The 20507-nt window shown below is 31.7% G+C and overlaps 2 protein-coding genes across 4 annotated transcripts in view; one reads left to right on the forward strand and one right to left on the reverse strand.

The window, feature by feature from the left end:
- The window catches only part of LOC127703000 (uncharacterized), a 113164-nt gene extending 95451 nt beyond the window's left edge, over nt 1-17713 (reverse strand). For both annotated transcript variants that reach the window (XM_052207372.1, XM_052207371.1), the window contains exon 1: nt 17609-17713. The gene's annotated coding sequence lies outside the window, so the exon portion shown is untranslated. The remainder of the gene's footprint in view (nt 1-17608) is intronic.
- Nucleotides 17714-17988: 275 nt separating this feature from the next.
- The window catches only part of LOC127703004 (uncharacterized), a 49157-nt gene continuing 46638 nt past the window's right edge, over nt 17989-20507 (forward strand). Inside the window, exon 1 of one of the 2 annotated variants that reach the window (XM_052207379.1) lies at nt 17989-18009. The gene's annotated coding sequence lies outside the window, so the exon portion shown is untranslated. Of the gene's footprint in view, nt 18010-18056; nt 18119-20507 lie in introns of those variants that run through there. The other variant, XM_052207378.1, reaches the window with a different exon arrangement.

Raw genomic sequence — 20507 nt, forward strand, 5'->3', positions numbered from 1 at the left:
CCGATCAGGCCAAAAATTGGAACTGATTTTTTCACCAAATACGGTACTGTTCAAAAACAGATGAAGATAATGTTTATTTACTTGCCTAATTTTTCAAAGGTCATCCAGCACTGATCATATTGTCAAAAAAAAAAACCGTTCTGATACGAAAAAGCTACATCGAATTTTGAAGAATGGCTTTAAATGAAATCATTTCTTGAAAAAAACACGTTTTTGAAACAGACTATAGTTTTTCCAAATTTTTAAAATATGATAATATTACTACTTTGGCAAGAGAAACTATTCTTGGACTACAATATTCAATGCCAAGATTATTTTTTCTACTTTGCAATTTAACTAAATCGTTGGTGTTTGCTTAGGGACCCTTTTGGCCAATTTTCACCAAATTAGCTTTTTGCTAGAATAGCAACTGAATCACGGTCATTATGATTAAAAACCAAAATTTATCTTCAAATTGAAGATAAATACATGCTTTTCCCAATAAAAACAGTAGATATCACAAAAACGTTCTATTCTCTTCAAACTTTGTCGACATTCGAGCCCACCCTAGATTTAGATATAGAAATAAATACAAATAGGAAACAGACTATAGCTTGAATTGAAGTTGATGAAAAGTCCATTTGACCCCATTTCTTACTGTTTCACATTTTTTCCGAGCAAAATGACTATTTTTGATATTTTTTCAAAGCCTTATTAAAAAAAAATGTCATTTTTCTATACGGTAATGAAAAAAAATTCCGAAAATTAAGCGCCAGGGCCAAAAGAAGCGCTAGCGTCTATGTAGATAATATCACATCTTCAAAACATTATCTGATCACTATCTGAATTTGGAGAATTAGTTACGCCGCCGATCAGGCCAAAAATTGGAACTGATTTTTTCACCAAATACGGTACTGTTCAAAAAGACATGAAGATAATGTTTATTTACTTGCCTAATTTTTCAAAGGTTATCCAGCACTGATCATATTGTCAACAAAACCGGTCTGATACGGAAAAGCTACATCGAATTTTGAAGAATGGCTTTAAATGAAACCATTTCTTGAAAAAACACGTTTTTGAAACAGACTACAGTTTTTCCAAATTTTGAAAATATGATAATATTACTACTTCGTCAAGAGAAACTATTCTTGGACTACAATATTCAATGCCAAGATTATTTTTTCTACTTTGCAATTTAACTAAATCGTTGGTGTTTGCTTAGGGACCCTTTTGGCCAATTTTCACCAAATAAGCTTTTTGCTAGAATAGCAACTGAGTCACGGTCATTATGATTAAAAACCAAAATTTATCTTCAAATTTAAGATAAATACATGCTTTTCCCAATAAAAACAGTAGATATTACAAAAACGTTCTATTCTCTTCAAACTTTGTCGACATTCGAGCCCACCCTAGATTTAGATATAGAAATAAATACAAATAGGAAACAGACTATAGCTTGAATTCACGTTGATGAAAAGTCCATTTGACCCCATTTCTTACTGTTTCACATTTTTTCGGAGCAAAATGACTATTTTTGATATTTTTTCAAAGCCTTATTAATAACAATGTCATTTTTCTATACGGTAATGGAAAAAATTTCCGAAAATTAAGCGCCAGGGCCAAAAGAAGCAATAGCGTCTATGTAGATAATATCACATCTTCAAAACATTATCTGATCACTATCTGAATTTGGAGAATTAGTTTTTGCCCGCCGATCAGGCCAAAAATTGGAACTGATTTTTTCACCAAATACGGTACTGTTCAAAAAGACATGAAGATAATGTTTATTTACTTGCCTTTTTTTTCAAAGGTCATCCAGCACTGATCATATTGTCAACAAAACCATTCTGATACGGAAAAGCTACATCGAATTTTGAAGAATGGCTTTAAATGAAACCATTTCTTGAAAAAACACGTTTTTGAAACAAACTATAGTTTTTCCAAATTTTGAAAATATGATAATATTACTACTTTGGCAAGAGAAACTATTCTTGGACTACAATATTCAATGCCAAGATTATTTTTTTCTACTTTGCAATTTAACTAAATCGTTGGTGTTTGCTTAGGGACCCTTTTGGCCAATTTTCACCAAATTAGCTTTTTGCTAGAATAGCAACTGAGTCACGGTCATTATGATTAAAAACCAAAATTTATCTTCAAATTTAAGATAAATACATGCTTTTCCCAATAAAAACAGTAGATATCACAAAAACGTTCTATTCTCTTCAAACTTTGTCGACATTCGAGCCCACCTTAATTTAGATATAGAAATAAATACAAATAGGAAACAGACTATAGCTTGAATTCACGTTGATGAAAAGTCCATTTGACCCCATTTCTTACTGTTTCACATTTTTTCCGAGCAAAATGACTATTTTTGATATTTTTTCAAAGCCTTATTAAAAAAAATGTCATTTTTCTATACGGTAATGAAAAAAAATTCCGAAAATTAAGCGCCCTGGCCAAAAGAAGCGCTAGCGTCTATGTAGATAATATCACATCTTCAAAACATTATCTGATCACTATCTGAATTTGGAGAATTAGTTTTTGCCCGCCGATCAGGCCAAAAATTGGAACTGATTTTTCCACCAAATAGGGTACTGGTCAAAAAGACATGAAGATAATGTTTATTTACTTGCCTTTTTTTTCAAAGGTCATCCAGCACTGATCATATTGTCAACAAAACCGTTCTGATACGGAAAAGCTACATCGAATTTTGAAGAATGGCTATAAATGAAACCATTTCTTGAAAAAACACGTTTTTGAAACAAACTATAGTTTTTCCAAATTTTGAAAATATGATAATATTACTACTTTGGCAAGAGAAACTATTCTTGGACTACAATATTCAATGCCAAGATTATTTTTTTCTACTTTGCAATTTAACTAAATCGTTTATGTTTGCTTAGGGACCCTTTTGGCCAATTTTCACCAAATAAGCTTTTTGCTAGAATAGCAACTGAGTCACGGTCATTATGATTAAAAACCAAAATTTATCTTCAAATTTAAGATCAATACATGCTTTTCCCAATAAAAACAGTAGATATCACAAAAACGTTCTAGTCTCTTCAAACTTTGTCGACATTCGAGCCCACCTTAATTTAGATATAGAAATAAATACAAATAGGAAACAGACTATAGCTTGAATTCACGTTGATGAAAAGTCCATTTGACCCCATTTCTTACTGTTTCACATTTTTTCGGAGCAAAATGACTATTTTTGATATTTTTCAAAGCCTTATTAAAAAAAAATGTCATTTTTCTATACGGTAATGAACAAAATTCCGAAAATTAAGCGCCCGTGCCAAAAGAAGCGCTAGCGTCTATGTAGATAATATCACATCTTCAAAACATTATCTGATCACTATCTGAATTTGGAGAATTAGTTACGCCGCCGATCAGGCCAAAAATTGGAACTGATTTTTTCACCAAATACGGTACTGTTCAAAAAGACATGAAGATAATGTTTATTTACTTGCCTAATTTTTCAAAGGTTATCCAGCACTGATCATATTGTCAACAAAACCGGTCTGATACGGAAAAGCTACATCGAATTTTGAAGAATGGTTTTAAATGAAACCATTTCTTGAAAAAACACGTTTTTGAAACAGACTATAGTTTTTCCAAATTTTGAAAATATGATAATATTACTACTTTGTCAAGAGAAACTATTCTTGGACTACAATATTCAATGCCAAGATTATTTTTTCTACTTTGCAATTTAACTAAATCGTTGGTGTTTGCTTAGGGACCCTTTTGGCCAATTTTCACCAAATAAGCTTTTTGCTAGAATAGCAACTGAGTCACGGTCATTATGATTAAAAACCAAAATTTATCTTCAAATTTAAGATAAATACATGCTTTTCCCAATAAAAACAGTAGATATTACAAAAACGTTCTATTCTCTTCAAACTTTGTCGACATTCGAGCCCACCTTAATTTAGATATAGAAATAAATACAAATAGGAAACAGACTATAGCTTAAATTCACGTTGATGATAAGTCCATTTGACCCCATTTCTTACTGTTTCACATTTTTTCCGAGGAAAATGACTATTTTTGATATTTTTCAAAGCCTTATTAAAAAAAAATGTCATTTTTCTATACGGTAATGAAAAAAAATTCCGAAAATTAAGCGCCAGGGCCAAAAGAAGCGCAAGCGTCTATGTAGATAATATCACATCTTCAAAACATTATCTGATCACTATCTGAATTTGGAGAATTAGTTTTTGCCCGCTGATCAGGCCAAAAATTGGAACTGATTTTTTCACCAAATACGGTACTGTTCAAAAAGACATGAAGATAATGTTTATTTACTTGCCTAATTTTTCAAAGGTCATCCAGCACTGATCATATTGTCAACAAAACCGGTCTGATACGGAAAAGCTACATCGAATTTTGAAGAATGGCTTTAAATGAAACCATTTCTTGAAAAAACACGTTTTTGAAACAGACTATAGTTTTTTCCAAATTTTGAAAATATGATAATATTACTACTTTGTCAAGAGAAACTATTCTTGGACTACAATATTCAATACCAAGATTATTTTTTCTACTTTGCAATTTAACTAAATCGTTGGTGCTTGCTTAGGGACCCTTTGGGCCAATTTTCACCAAATTAGCTTTTTGCTAGAATAGCAACTGAGTCACGGTCATTATGATTAAAAACCAAAATTTATCTTCAAATTTAAGATAAATACATGCTTTTCCCAATAAAAACAGTAGATATTACAAAAACGTTCTATTCTCTTCAAACTTTGTCGACATTCGAGCCCACCCTAGATTTAGATATAGAAATAAATACAAATAGGAAACAGACTATAGCTTGAATTCACGTTGATGAAAAGTCCATTTGACCCCATTTCTTACTGTTTCACACTTTTTCCGAGCAAAATGACTATTTTTGATATTTTTTCAAAGCCTTACTAAAAAAAATGTCATTTTTCTATACGGTAATGAAAAAAATTTCCGAAAATTAAGCGCCCTGGCCAAAAGAAGCAATAGCGTCTATGTAGATAATATCACATCTTCAAAACATTATCTGATCACTATCTGAATTTGGAGAATTAGTTTTTGCCCGCCGATCAGGCCAAAAATTGGAACTGATTTTTTCACCAAATACGGTACTGTTCAAAAAGACATGAAGATAATGTTTATTTACTTGCCTTTTTTTTCAAAGGTCATCCAGCACTGATCATATTGTCAACAAAACCGTTCTGATACGGAAAAGCTACATCGAATTTTGAAGAATGGCTTTAAATGAAACCATTTCTTGAAAAAACACGTTTTTGAAACAAACTATAGTTTTTCCAAATTTTGAAAATATGATAATATTACTACTTTGGCAAGAGAAACTATTCTTGGACTACAATATTCAATGCCAAGATTATTTTTTTCTACTTTGCAATTTAACTAAATCGTTGGTGTTTGCTTAGGGACCCTTTTGGCCAATTTCCACCAAATAAGCTTTTTGCTAGAATAGCAACTGAGTCACGGTCATTATGATTAAAAACCAAAATTTATCTTCAAATTTAAGATAAATACATGCTTTTCCCAATAAAAACAGTAGATATCACAAAAACGTTCTATTCTCTTCAAACTTTGTCGACATTCGAACCCACCTTAATTTAGATATAGAAATAAATACAAATAGGAAACAGACTATAGCTTGAATTCACGTTGATGAAAAGTCCATTTGACCCCATTTCTTACTGTTTATAATTTTTTCCGAGCAAAATGACTATTTTTGATATTTTTCAAAGCCTTATTAAAAAAAAATGTCATTTTTCTATACGGTAATGAAAAAAAATACCGAAAATTAAGCGCCCGGGCCAAAAGAAGCGCAAGCGTCTATGTAGATAATATCACATCTTCAAAACATTATCTGATCACTATCTGAATTTGGAGAATTAGTTTTTGCCCGCTGATGAGGTCAAAAATTGGAACTGATTTTTTCACCAAATACGGTACTGTTCAAAAAGACATGAAGATAATGTTTATTTACTTGCCTAATTTTTCAAAGGTCATCCAGCACTGATCATATTGTCAACAAAACCGTTCTGATACGGAAAAGCTACATCGAATTTTGAAGAATGGCTTTAAATGAAACCATTTCTTGAAAAAACACAGTTTTTGAAACAGACTATAGTTTTTCCAAATTTTGAAAATATGATAATATTACTACTTTGTCAAGAGAAACTATTCTTGGACTACAATATTCAATACCAAGATTATTTTTTCTACTTTGCAATTTAACTAAATCGTTGGTGCTTGCTTAGGGACCCTTTGGGCCAATTTTCACCAAATTAGCTTTTTGCTAGAATAGCAACTGAGTCACGGTCATTATGATTAAAAACCAAAATTTATCTTCAAATTTAAGATAAATACATGCTTTTCCCAATAAAAACAGTAGATATTACAAAAACGTTCTATTCTCTTCAAACTTTGTCGACATTCGAGCCCACCCTAGATTTAGATATAGAAATAAATACAAATAGGAAACAGACTATAGCTTGAATTCACGTTGATGAAAAGTCCATTTGACCCCATTTCTTACTGTTTCACACTTTTTCCGAGCAAAATGACTATTTTTGATATTTTTTCAAAGCCTTACTAAAAAAAATGTCATTTTTCTATACGGTAATGAAAAAAATTTCCGAAAATTAAGCGCCCTGGCCAAAAGAAGCAATAGCGTCTATGTAGATAATATCACATCTTCAAAACATTATCTGATCACTATCTGAATTTGGAGAATTAGTTTTTGCCCGCCGATCAGGCCAAAAATTGGAACTGATTTTTTCACCAAATACGGTACTGTTCAAAAAGACATGAAGATAATGTTTATTTACTTGCCTTTTTTTTCAAAGGTCATCCAGCACTGATCATATTGTCAACAAAACCGTTCTGATACGGAAAAGCTACATCGAATTTTGAAGAATGGCTTTAAATGAAACCATTTCTTGAAAAAACACGTTTTTGAAACAAACTATAGTTTTTCCAAATTTTGAAAATATGATAATATTACTACTTTGGCAAGAGAAACTATTCTTGGACTACAATATTCAATGCCAAGATTATTTTTTTCTACTTTGCAATTTAACTAAATCGTTGGTGTTTGCTTAGGGACCCTTTTGGCCAATTTCCACCAAATAAGCTTTTTGCTAGAATAGCAACTGAGTCACGGTCATTATGATTAAAAACCAAAATTTATCTTCAAATTTAAGATAAATACATGCTTTTCCCAATAAAAACAGTAGATATCACAAAAACGTTCTATTCTCTTCAAACTTTGTCGACATTCGAACCCACCTTAATTTAGATATAGAAATAAATACAAATAGGAAACAGACTATAGCTTGAATTCACGTTGATGAAAAGTCCATTTGACCCCATTTCTTACTGTTTATAATTTTTTCCGAGCAAAATGACTATTTTTGATATTTTTCAAAGCCTTATTAAAAAAAAATGTCATTTTTCTATACGGTAATGAAAAAAAATACCGAAAATTAAGCGCCCGGGCCAAAAGAAGCGCAAGCGTCTATGTAGATAATATCACATCTTCAAAACATTATCTGATCACTATCTGAATTTGGAGAATTAGTTTTTGCCCGCTGATGAGGTCAAAAATTGGAACTGATTTTTTCACCAAATACGGTACTGTTCAAAAAGACATGAAGATAATGTTTATTTACTTGCCTAATTTTTCAAAGGTCATCCAGCACTGATCATATTGTCAACAAAACCGTTCTGATACGGAAAAGCTACATCGAATTTTGAAGAATGGCTTTAAATGAAACCATTTCTTGAAAAAACACAGTTTTTGAAACAGACTATAGTTTTTCCAAATTTTGAAAATATGATAATATTACTACTTTGTCAAGAGAAACTATTCTTGGACTACAATATTCAATACCAAGATTATTTTTTCTACTTTGCAATTTAACTAAATCGTTGGTGCTTGCTTAGGGACCCTTTGGGCCAATTTTCACCAAATTAGCTTTTTGCTAGAATAGCAACTGAGTCACGGTCATTATGATTAAAAACCAAAATTTATCTTCAAATTTAAGATAAATACATGCTTTTCCCAATAAAAACAGTAGATATTACAAAAACGTTCTATTCTCTTCAAACTTTGTCGACATTCGAGCCCACCCTAGATTTAGATATAGAAATAAATACAAATAGGAAACAGACTATAGCTTGAATTCACGTTGATGAAAAGTCCATTTGACCCCATTTCTTACTGTTTCACACTTTTTCCGAGCAAAATGACTATTTTTGATATTTTTTCAAAGCCTTACTAAAAAAAATGTCATTTTTCTATACGGTAATGAAAAAAATTTCCGAAAATTAAGCGCCCTGGCCAAAAGAAGCAATAGCGTCTATGTAGATAATATCACATCTTCAAAACATTATCTGATCACTATCTGAATTTGGAGAATTAGTTTTTGCCCGCCGATCAGGCCAAAAATTGGAACTGATTTTTTCACCAAATACGGTACTGTTCAAAAAGACATGAAGATAATGTTTATTTACTTGCCTTTTTTTTCAAAGGTCATCCAGCACTGATCATATTGTCAACAAAACCGTTCTGATACGGAAAAGCTACATCGAATTTTGAAGAATGGCTTTAAATGAAACCATTTCTTGAAAAAACACGTTTTTGAAACAAACTATAGTTTTTCCAAATTTTGAAAATATGATAATATTACTACTTTGTCAAGAGAAACTATTCTTGGACTACAATATTCAATACCAAGATTATTTTTTCTACTTTGCAATTTAACTAAATCGTTGGTGTTTGCTTAGGGACCCTTTTGGCCAATTTCCACCAAATAAGCTTTTTGCTAGAATAGCAACTGAGTCACGGTCATTATGATTAAAAACCAAAATTTATCTTCAAATTTAAGATAAATACATGCTTTTCCCAATAAAAACAGTAGATATCACAAAAACGTTCTATTCTCTTCAAACTTTGTCGACATTCGAGCCCACCTTAATTTAGATATAGAAATAAATACAAATAGGAAACAGACTATAGCTTGAATTCACGTTGATGAAAAGTCCATTTGACCCCATTTCTTACTGTTTCACATTTTTTCCGAGCAAAATGACTATTTTTGATATTTTTCAAAGCCTTATTAAAAAAAAATGTCATTTTTCTATACGGTAATGAAAAAAAATACCGAAAATTAAGCGCCCGGGCCAAAAGAAGCGCAAGCGTCTATGTAGATAATATCACATCTTCAAAACATTATCTGATCACTATCTGAATTTGGAGAATTAGTTTTTGCCCGCTGATGAGGTCAAAAATTGGAACTGATTTTTTCACCAAATACGGTACTGTTCAAAAAGACATGAAGATAATGTTTATTTACTTGCCTAATTTTTCAAAGGTCATCCAGCACTGATCATATTGTCAACAAAACCGTTCTGATACGGAAAAGCTACATCGAATTTTGAAGAATGGCTTTAAATGAAACCATTTCTTGAAAAAACACGTTTTTGAAACAGACTATAGTTTTTCCAAATTTTGAAAATATGATAATATTACTACTTTGTCAAGAGAAACTATTCTTGGACTACAATATTCAATACCAAGATTATTTTTTCTACTTTGCAATTTAACTAAATCGTTGGTGCTTGCTTAGGGACCCTTTGGGCCAATTTTCACCAAATTAGCTTTTTGCTAGAATAGCAACTGAGTCACGGTCATTATGATTAAAAACCAAAATTTATCTTCAAATTTAAGATAAATACATGCTTTTCCCAATAAAAACAGTAGATATTACAAAAACGTTCTATTCTCTTCAAACTTTGTCGACATTCGAGCCCACCCTAGATTTAGATATAGAAATAAATACAAATAGGAAACAGACTATAGCTTGAATTCACGTTGATGAAAAGTCCATTTGACCCCATTTCTTACTGTTTCACACTTTTTCCGAGCAAAATGACTATTTTTGATATTTTTTCAAAGCCTTATTAAAAAAAATGTCATTTTTCTATACGGTAATGAAAAAAATTTCCGAAAATTAAGCGCCCTGGCCAAAAGAAGCAATAGCGTCTATGTAGATAATATCACATCTTCAAAACATTATCTGATCACTATCTGAATTTGGAGAATTAGTTTTTTCCCGCCGATCAGGCCAAAAATTGGAACTGATTTTTTCACCAAATACGGTACTGTTCAAAAAGACATGAAGATAATGTTTATTTACTTGCCTTTTTTTTCAAAGGTCATCCAGCACTGATCATATTGTCAACAAAACCGTTCTGATACGGAAAAGCTACATCGAATTTTGAAGAATGGCTTTAAATGAAACCATTTCTTGAAAAAACACGTTTTTGAAACAAACTATAGTTTTTCCAAATTTTGAAAATATGATAATATTACTACTTTGGCAAGAGAAACTATTCTTGGACTACAATATTCAATGCCAAGATTATTTTTTTCTACTTTGCAATTTAACTAAATCGTTGGTGTTTGCTTAGGGACCCTTTTGGCCAATTTCCACCAAATAAGCTTTTTGCTAGAATAGCAACTGAGTCACGGTCATTATGATTAAAAACCAAAATTTATCTTCAAATTTAAGATAAATACATGCTTTTCCCAATAAAAACAGTAGATATCACAAAAACGTTCTATTCTCTTCAAACTTTGTCGACATTCGAGCCCACCTTAATTTAGATATAGAAATAAATACAAATAGGAAACAGACTATAGCTTGAATTCACGTTGATGAAAAGTCCATTTGACCCCATTTCTTACTGTTTCACATTTTTTCCGAGCAAAATGACTATTTTTGATATTTTTCAAAGCCTTATTAAAAAAAAATGTCATTTTTCTATACGGTAATGAAAAAAAATACCGAAAATTAAGCGCCCGGGCCAAAAGAAGCGCAAGCGTCTATGTAGATAATATCACATCTTCAAAACATTATCTGATCACTATCTGAATTTGGAGAATTAGTTTTTGCCCGCTGATGAGGTCAAAAATTGGAACTGATTTTTTCACCAAATACGGTACTGTTCAAAAAGACATGAAGATAATGTTTATTTACTTGCCTAATTTTTCAAAGGTCATCCAGCACTGATCATATTGTCAACAAAACCGTTCTGATACGGAAAAGCTACATCGAATTTTGAAGAATGGCTTTAAATGAAACCATTTCTTGAAAAAACACGTTTTTGAAACAGACTATAGTTTTTCCAAATTTTGAAAATATGATAATATTACTACTTTGTCAAGAGAAACTATTCTTGGACTACAATATTCAATACCAAGATTATTTTTTCTACTTTGCAATTTAACTAAATCGTTGGTGCTTGCTTAGGGACCCTTTGGGCCAATTTTCACCAAATTAGCTTTTTGCTAGAATAGCAACTGAGTCACGGTCATTATGATTAAAAACCAAAATTTATCTTCAAATTTAAGATAAATACATGCTTTTCCCAATAAAAACAGTAGATATTACAAAAACGTTCTATTCTCTTCAAACTTTGTCGACATTCGAGCCCACCCTAGATTTAGATATAGAAATAAATACAAATAGGAAACAGACTATAGCTTGAATTCACGTTGATGAAAAGTCCATTTGACCCCATTTCTTACTGTTTCACACTTTTTCCGAGCAAAATGACTATTTTTGATATTTTTTCAAAGCCTTATTAAAAAAAATGTCATTTTTCTATACGGTAATGAAAAAAATTTCCGAAAATTAAGCGCCCTGGCCAAAAGAAGCAATAGCGTCTATGTAGATAATATCACATCTTCAAAACATTATCTGATCACTATCTGAATTTGGAGAATTAGTTTTTTCCCGCCGATCAGGCCAAAAATTGGAACTGATTTTTTCACCAAATACGGTACTGTTCAAAAAGACATGAAGATAATGTTTATTTACTTGCCTTTTTTTTCAAAGGTCATCCAGCACTGATCATATTGTCAACAAAACCGTTCTGATACGGAAAAGCTACATCGAATTTTGAAGAATGGCTTTAAATGAAACCATTTCTTGAAAAAACACGTTTTTGAAACAAACTATAGTTTTTCCAAATTTTGAAAATATGATAATATTACTACTTTGGCAAGAGAAACTATTCTTGGACTACAATATTCAATGCCAAGATTATTTTTTTCTACTTTGCAATTTAACTAAATCGTTGGTGTTTGCTTAGGGACCCTTTTGGCCAATTTTCACCAAATAAGCTTTTTGCTAGAATAGCAACTGAGTCACGGGCATTATGATTAAAAACCAAAATTTATCTTCAAATTTAAGATAAATACATGCTTTTCCCAATAAAAACAGTAGATATCACAAAAACGTTCTATTCTCTTCAAACTTTGTCGACATTCGAGCCCACCTTAATTTAGATATAGAAATAAATACAAATAGGAAACAGACTATAGCTTGAATTCACGTTGATGAAAAGTCCATTTGACCCCATTTCTTACTGTTTCACATTTTTTCCGAGCAAAATGACTATTTTTGATATTTTCAAAGCCTTATTAAAAAAAAATGTCATTTTTCTATAGGTTACAAGAGCGCAATTATTCGTAATGCATTTTCCATAGGGTACCACTGGTGTTCCGTATTTTTTTTCTCGAAGACTACACAAGCTAGGGAAAAACGGGTAGCAGTTCCTGTTACTAGAATGCCAGTGTTGCATTACAACCAAAAAAATATATAGGGTCATGCGGCTCAAATTGACTTAAAATGCAGTTGAAAAAGATCGTCTATTTTTTTCGCTTAATGAAAAAGACATATTTTTAATGGCTCCGACGTGCAGAAATGGAAGATATTTTCTATACTTCGTAAAATGTGAATATGATTTTCTGCAATTTTTAAACCTAATTGGATAAGCTTTCGATTAAATGTAATTCCAATCCTGTATCATCCAATCAGAAGCCGTATAGGATTCTATTCTGAGTACCATCTTGGGGTAAAAAACTTGCCGGTAAAATGTAAACAAATAATTGCGCTCTTGTAACCATTAGTGACATAGCAATTTATGAAAAGTTCTTTATTGCGACGTTTTAAATATCTTAAATACCCCGTATGGAGGTGCTCTTAATTGCAGGAAGCCGATACAGATAAGAAGAATAAATGTTCCGAATGGACAATAATTTAGCTTCCGAATATTCCCCCATAGACCATATTTCTAACTAATTTATATGCGTGAACCCTGAGGGTTCACGCAATAAGTTTCAGTGAAAAGACCAATAAATATTGAAAAAATATCAAAAATCCAATTTTGGCAAATAATTTCAAGTTATTGAATTTTACATCTAACTTTCCTATATTTTGACAAATATCTGAATTATTTAAATTCTAATTTAAACCGGGTAAACCTACGCTATAAATTAACCTGAGACCTAAATAACATAAAATTATTGCATGACACATTCTACATACATATTGTCATTATCTACTACAGCGTCTAGAAAGAATCTAAAAGTGAACCTAGAAGGTTTACTTATTTCTTATTTTGTATCACACCAGTTTTTTTTTTAATATTGATGCTAGATTGCTTCATTTAAACATATGACAGCAACACAGAAACTTTGGCATTTATTGTAGTGGAAATAAACTGAAATGTTGCTATCCAGAACATTATGGTTCCAGTAAGGCAACAGCTAGTAGACATAGAGCCGGAGCCTCTCCGAGCGTCAGCAAGGAATCATGACTGGTTGGAGACAAGAGAGGTCATCAACAAAGGAACAAGTAAAAGAATATCCTCTTTATATACAAATAGATAGATTTCTGGAGGACATTTGACTTTTTTGGGAGGGGAGAAAACTTGAAAAATCTTTGGATCTAATATAAATTTTCAATGTTTTCAGGTTAAAATCATTCATTTTTGCCACAGGCAATTAAAATTCAATTAAATAATTTTACATATGAGGGAAAATGAGTTTAAATCTGAGGCAAACAAATAATTTTTAGGGAACCTTCTGCAACAAGTTTATTTTTTCAACAAAATTATGTTTAAAATTTATTTAAAATATCTTCCCAGCAACACTTGTAAATTGTGAATTTGATTGTGCTATTTTTTTTTTTCTTGGTTCTTAAAAAGTCGTTCATTTTGAGCATAAATATGGTATCTGTAAGTCTAATTTCAGGTTGTTTTGGGGGTCCATTTTTCGACAGTTATTTTTTTGTTGGTGTGTCTGAAAATTAAACTGTATTTTTCGTTTTTCTGACAATTTTCATACATAACATTTTGATGTAAATTTATCACAGAAAATTGATAAAAGGCAATTAAGAACTGCATAGTTGACAGTACACGTTTTCAATCTTTTTTTAGGACGTTTCCTATTTATTGACAATATTTCTGTACATTACAGAAATCGCACCCTTTTAGTTTCTTGAAAAGTATTCTTGGTTCTGATTATATTTTAATTAATACAAGTGTGGACACAGATCAATCATCTTGCATTTTCAGATAAGAAGCAAAAGCTCAAAATTGGCATTGTGCAGGGTTAGACATAAGTTTTTTTATATCATTTTTCAATCATATATTACTTGTTTGAAAAAGACAACAACAAAAAATGATGTAAAATTAGCTTTCTCTTTTCTGCCGAAAAAACTTCCCTAGAATCAGCTGCTGTGCCATCTTATGGCAGAGCAGCTAAGGATTGTTATTTAGAAACATTAAATGCTCTCTATGCAGTGAAAAAACTGGAAAGGCCCTTGTGCTTTACCTGGGCTCTGGTATGTTTTCACCCACAGAAAACCTTTCCTTGAATTAAGTACTGCTGAACCCTGAGAAAGTTCATAAATAATTATCAGGTTATAATGTATTTATACATATATATATATTTACCTATTTTCATTTATTTCACTTTTGTTCAAGGTTTACGAAAAACAACAATATTAAAGTGATCTCCAATTTATATTATTGTGGATCTGAAAGTTTTCCTTTAATAATCAGGTCTAATCTGAATGGTTCATCATAAAATGCGTCAACAACTGATTCTTACTCTAATGGGCCATTATTTTTTTAATGTCTATATTTATAGAGGAAATTACTAAAAATATGCAAATTTGTCATTATCGTCAGGGATTATTAATATAATGCCATATTTGTTAAAAAGAGAATTTGCCGAAGCATGGATTCTGTATTTTTTAACTTCGAATTTTTACTTGTCCAGGCAATTTGAGCAGCTGTTGATGGCTAACCATGATAGTGTAATGTATTCAATATTTATTTATAATGTTCAAGATTTGAAGAAGCTACATTTTTCGTGTGTTAATTATCATGTAATTATCAAGCATTTACATATACGGAGGAAAACAGACTAACATGTACACCGGAATCTCGTAACTTAATGATATTTTTACATTATTACTATAAACTACTGCTCAAAGACTTAAGTGATTGATTGATTATTGGTTGCTTAAAGTCCAGGGGCAAATATTTCAAGCATGTTCAGGACGAGAACAAATTAACAATGAATACAATAGATTGGTCCTGTAATACTATCCGTCCGGGATGAAGTTCGGGGATAATTGGACTGCCTGGCACTTGAAAAAAGGGTATATTGGATATGGACAGAAATTTTGCCTTGCAACAGGCCACCTACAGACCATTCAAAAGTCGTAACGTGCAGTGAGCTTGGCACTCGGATTCAACGTCCCCATTCTGCCCAATTCTGACCGGTCGTGGCTGTGTACTTTTACATCCCGCACAGCCAAACAGACGCCCCACATCTGCGAGGGTTTTACTGCCGGTCGGAAGAAGACCAAAGTGACCATATTTATATTCCCCAGTAACCCAGGGAGGGGAGGGGGCAGATTTAAGTGAAAATAGTCTTAAAGTTGTAGTTACTTTTTCGGAATTTTAAAACATCTGTTTTCGGATTGACTGCATGAATAATATTCTCATTACTTGTTTCTATTTATCAAAGATAAAGGACGTGGTACCTGACTGAAAGAATAAAGATGATCTATACATTTTAAAATGCGTGTTGTGGACAAGGCTTTATGTCGAAATTATGACAATGATTTGATTTTGAATATTTTTTCTACATCAATGTTGTATTACTCATGAAAAAAAAAAAATTGTACTTATAGTAGTCCAGCACGCAAAGGAATACATTTTGAATAAAGTGCAGGAAGAATTTTAACTTGGGAGAATCGTTTTAAGGGTCAACACCATCTTGGTTACTGTGATGTTGCAGGTTCAAATTGTTAATAACAAGAGACGACAAGGAACACCGTATAGAGTTTCATAATTTATTTTCTGTAAACGGGGCTTTTCAAAAATGAATCCGTTAGTCGGTTCTACTTTTTAGATAATGTAATGATATTTAAGAGTATTCTAGTTAACAACGCACGTATTCGGTATAATTGTAAATTTACACTACACCACACAACACCACACCTTTATTGTGTAGCAAAATAGCTAAACAAATTAACCTGAGACAACATACCCGCTATTTGTATAGCTTCAGACTTAAAGTTGAGAGCTAAACTTTTTTTAGAATAAATATTCTGACATTTGGATTGAAGCTTTGGCAATCAATTAAACAGATATTCTTTACGCAAAGGAAAGTAATACACGTATTAAACACTTCATGCACGCATTTAACTAAAGGATGATGCGAGTTTTTCAGTTTTTCTCAATTATAGACAATAAATCCAGCATCTCTATAACAACCATTGAAGTATGGTTTTATGTTCAAATTTGCTATGTATCATTTAGTTTGTACATTATCAAAATTATCGCAAGTTTTGCCATTTGTTCAAATAAAACCCCGTACTTTACAAAGATGCATGCAGAAAAGTTTGGCGAAACATGATGACCTAAATAAATAACTACTTTGTGGTGCAGTTGTTTTAAATCTCGTTTTATATATAATCTTAATGAAATACAACTGTTAACAACTTAAGGAATCCACCCGCTATTAACCCTACCACACAAACACTATTTCTGATTTTGGTTCATCATATATAATTAGATTTGTAAAAATTAAAATTAAATCGAATAACAAATATTTTTTTCAGGCTATCCTTTTGTACATTTACATTTAAATAATAGTGAATGTTGGTACATTTAAATGAGACCGTAACCAAAACCACACATGAAGCCCAAGTCATTTAGAGATTAAAATAAAATCATTAAAAATAAAAGACTGGTGTATACAAATGTATATGTACAATATGCATTGCACGCTCTCAATCAGCCGTAATCTTGACATCTTACTTTTGAAAACGAAAAAAAAAAACAAAACAAAACGAGACGATATTTGCGGACAGTCACATGTGCTTTGTATATGGATGGTCTCAGTGAAAATATACTCCCTGTCATAATTAAGTTTCTCGAAACAAGATAGGTCCGTGTTATCGAACCAACGTTGTACAATACTAATAATATTAATTCAATTTCAGGAAAATATCATTCTTTTTTTCAAAAATGTACTTAAATCTGCTGTAAAAATGAAAATTTGTGCACATATATTTAATATTTCAATTCTGTTTTTAAATACTCGTGGTAATATTAATTTTTTATATACTAGATTTACCATGTAATACGATAACAATAAAAATCAAGACGTTACTATCAAAATTACGACAGCAAATAAATGATTGAAAACAGTCAAAATTAAGTTATATTCACTTACCTCCAAAATATTTATTCAATTTCTTACATGTATCATTTATCAACTTGACTGGGTTGACTGAATAACTTCACACAATTTTTTTCTGCGTCTTCCTGTTTAGTCGGGTATATGATGATCAGTTATGGGTAATAGCAGGTACTAGTAAGGAAAAAACATAATAAAATACATGCAATTCCAACTACTCCTTCTGCTCGACTCTGAAAAATATGTTCTGCCGCTTACGAATAATTGTATTAAAAATTGCTGAAGCTTCATTCGATCATATAGTGTCTTTGATTAAATTTTGTTAAATATCGTGGAAAACTCCCAAAGGAACCTTTTTGTTTAATACACCCGATAGTAAGTTACCTTTGTGTTGTAATATTTGTTTAACAAAAGATATCTGACTAGACAAGCTCAAGGTAAATAAATTGGCATATTGTCAGGTTTAAACAAAACTGCACTATTTATCTATTTGATATCATGTTTACAAAAAATAGAAGTAACTTTTTTAAACATGCATTATTTAAGGTAGGTAGATTTTTATTTCGGACGGTTGTCCTTTTATATAATTAAGACTGTAGACTTGAAGGGGAAATGGCGTCGAGTGCAGTAGGCGACGCCTCTTGCTTATGGTTCATGTGGACCCTTTGGCTAAAATGGCTGCATTTTCACGTCAAAATTTACTATGAGTACAGACAAACCTGTGTATCTGTAAAAGTTTTAAGGCATAGCATGCCCTAGATAAATAGAATTTAAATATATTTTATGTTTTAGAAAATTAAAAACTTAACAGGATTTTGCAGTGCCCTTGTTTTTTTCATTCCTCCAGAAGGTGCCAAAATAAACTAAATTGTGACAGATGTTTGAGAACTTCCCCACAGGTAATAATGGAAGTGAACTGTATGATTTACATGAACAATAGATGGACAATAGATACCTGACAATAATTGGTGATTTAAACTGTGTACCTGGGTGGACCATATCAAGTGAAACTCAACTGTTGGTTAATTTTATCATCTTCTGCAGGGACGAAAAAAGTGCACTGCAAAATCCAGTTAAGTTTTAAATTTTCTAAAACATACAATGTATTTGAATTTTATTTATCAAGGGCATGCTATACCTTAAAACTTTTCCAGATGCACAGGTTTGTTTGTACTCAGAGTAAATTTTTAGGTGAAAACGCACCCATTTTAGCCAAAGGGTCCACATGAACCTTACTGACTGAATAATCTTTCCTGTTCAACATTTTGGGTTTTGTCACCATTTTTGCATTGTGATTTTATGACATTAATTATCCTATCCTACCAACCTCGAAAAACTAATCTAAACCCCTACTACTCTATTGTTATTAGAGATATTTACACAGTAAGCAACTATGCAAAAAAAAAAGTCTCGATCTAGACAAATTGTTACACAACAAAATGGACTTAGGGCGTTGATTTTATCGTTTGAATAACTTCAGATTTTTTCATGGGGCTTTGTATTATAGCTAATATTTTGTTATCATGGGGCTTTGCATTATAGCTAACATTTTGTCATCATGGGGCTTTGTATTATAGCTAACACTTTGTCATCACGAGGCCTTGTATTATAGCTAACATTTTCACTGTGTATCATCACCACCAGATATAGGTACCCTTGGCCTGGTTCTCTGTTCATTGTCTAAGAAAAACAACATTACTGTACAAAGACCAGCGTATAGCTACCTGGGTACATATATGTTGGTATATGTACAGTAATTTAGTTTTTCCTTAGACAATGAACGGAGAACCAGGTCAAGGGTACCTACATCCGGTGGTGATGATAGTACGGATTTTACTAATGGCTGAAGGTTGTAAAATGGCCTGTAGTTTTGTCTTTGACGATTGGTCATTCATACAACATCTCATATTATATCGCTGAATGTACGGGTTCTGTATACATATTTTTAAAAGTTGAGGATGATCAACAGATTGATACGAAATAGAGGGAAACCAAGTTACGTAGTTTATGTAGATCGTCGTCGTCTCTTAACTTTTACAAAAATCTTCTTTGAAACTACTGGGCCAAATTTAATCAAACTTGGCCACAATCATCATTGAGGTATCTAGTTTAAAAAATGTGTCTGATGACCCAGCCTGTCAACCAAGATGGCCGACATGGCTAAAAATAGAACATAGTTGTAAAATGCAAGTTTTGTCTATTGTTTTTGAAAACCGTTATAAATAGAGGAAATCTGACAAAGGCTAAAATGTTGAGAATGTTGAACTCTACCAATTGTCTATATATGTCAAAACTGTCAGGCGACTTCTTATAGAAGTTATTGCCCTTAAATGACAAATTTTACCATTTTTTTTTTCATTTTTGGCTATTATCTTGAAAACTATAATAGAAAGAGAGAAACTTTAAGTTGCAAAAATGATCAGCAAGACAAGATCTACAAATGAGTATGATGATCGAAATCACCAGTTGACTTCTTATTAGGGTCATTGCCCTTAGATGATGATTTTTACCATTTTTTGTGTGTTTGCCTTATATCTTAAAATTTAGAAGAGATTGATAGAAACGTCAACAAGCAAAGACGATCAGAAAGACAAGATCTTCAATATGAAGGAAATTGTCCGACTACTCATTATTGGAATTATTGCCCTTAAATACGATTTTTACCCTTTTATTGCGTTTTGGCTTATATGATAAAAATAATGATAGATAAATAGAAACTGTAAATAACAAAAATGATCAACAAGGCAAGATCTACAAACAAGTCAAATTTTTTCGATATCGTTAGAAGACTGTCACTCTTCATAGGAGTGATAGCCCTTAAAAATAAGGATTTTGTTTTTACCCTCTTTTGTATTTTGAGCAAAAACTCAAGAAGGTAGAAAGAGAATCTAAACAGACAAAATGATCAGCAATACAAGATCAGCGAAATAGAGAT

Source organism: Mytilus californianus, unplaced genomic scaffold, assembly GCF_021869535.1.
Source record: "Mytilus californianus isolate M0D057914Y unplaced genomic scaffold, xbMytCali1.0.p SCAF_5, whole genome shotgun sequence".
NCBI classification, from domain to species: Eukaryota; Metazoa; Mollusca; class Bivalvia; order Mytilida; family Mytilidae; genus Mytilus; species Mytilus californianus.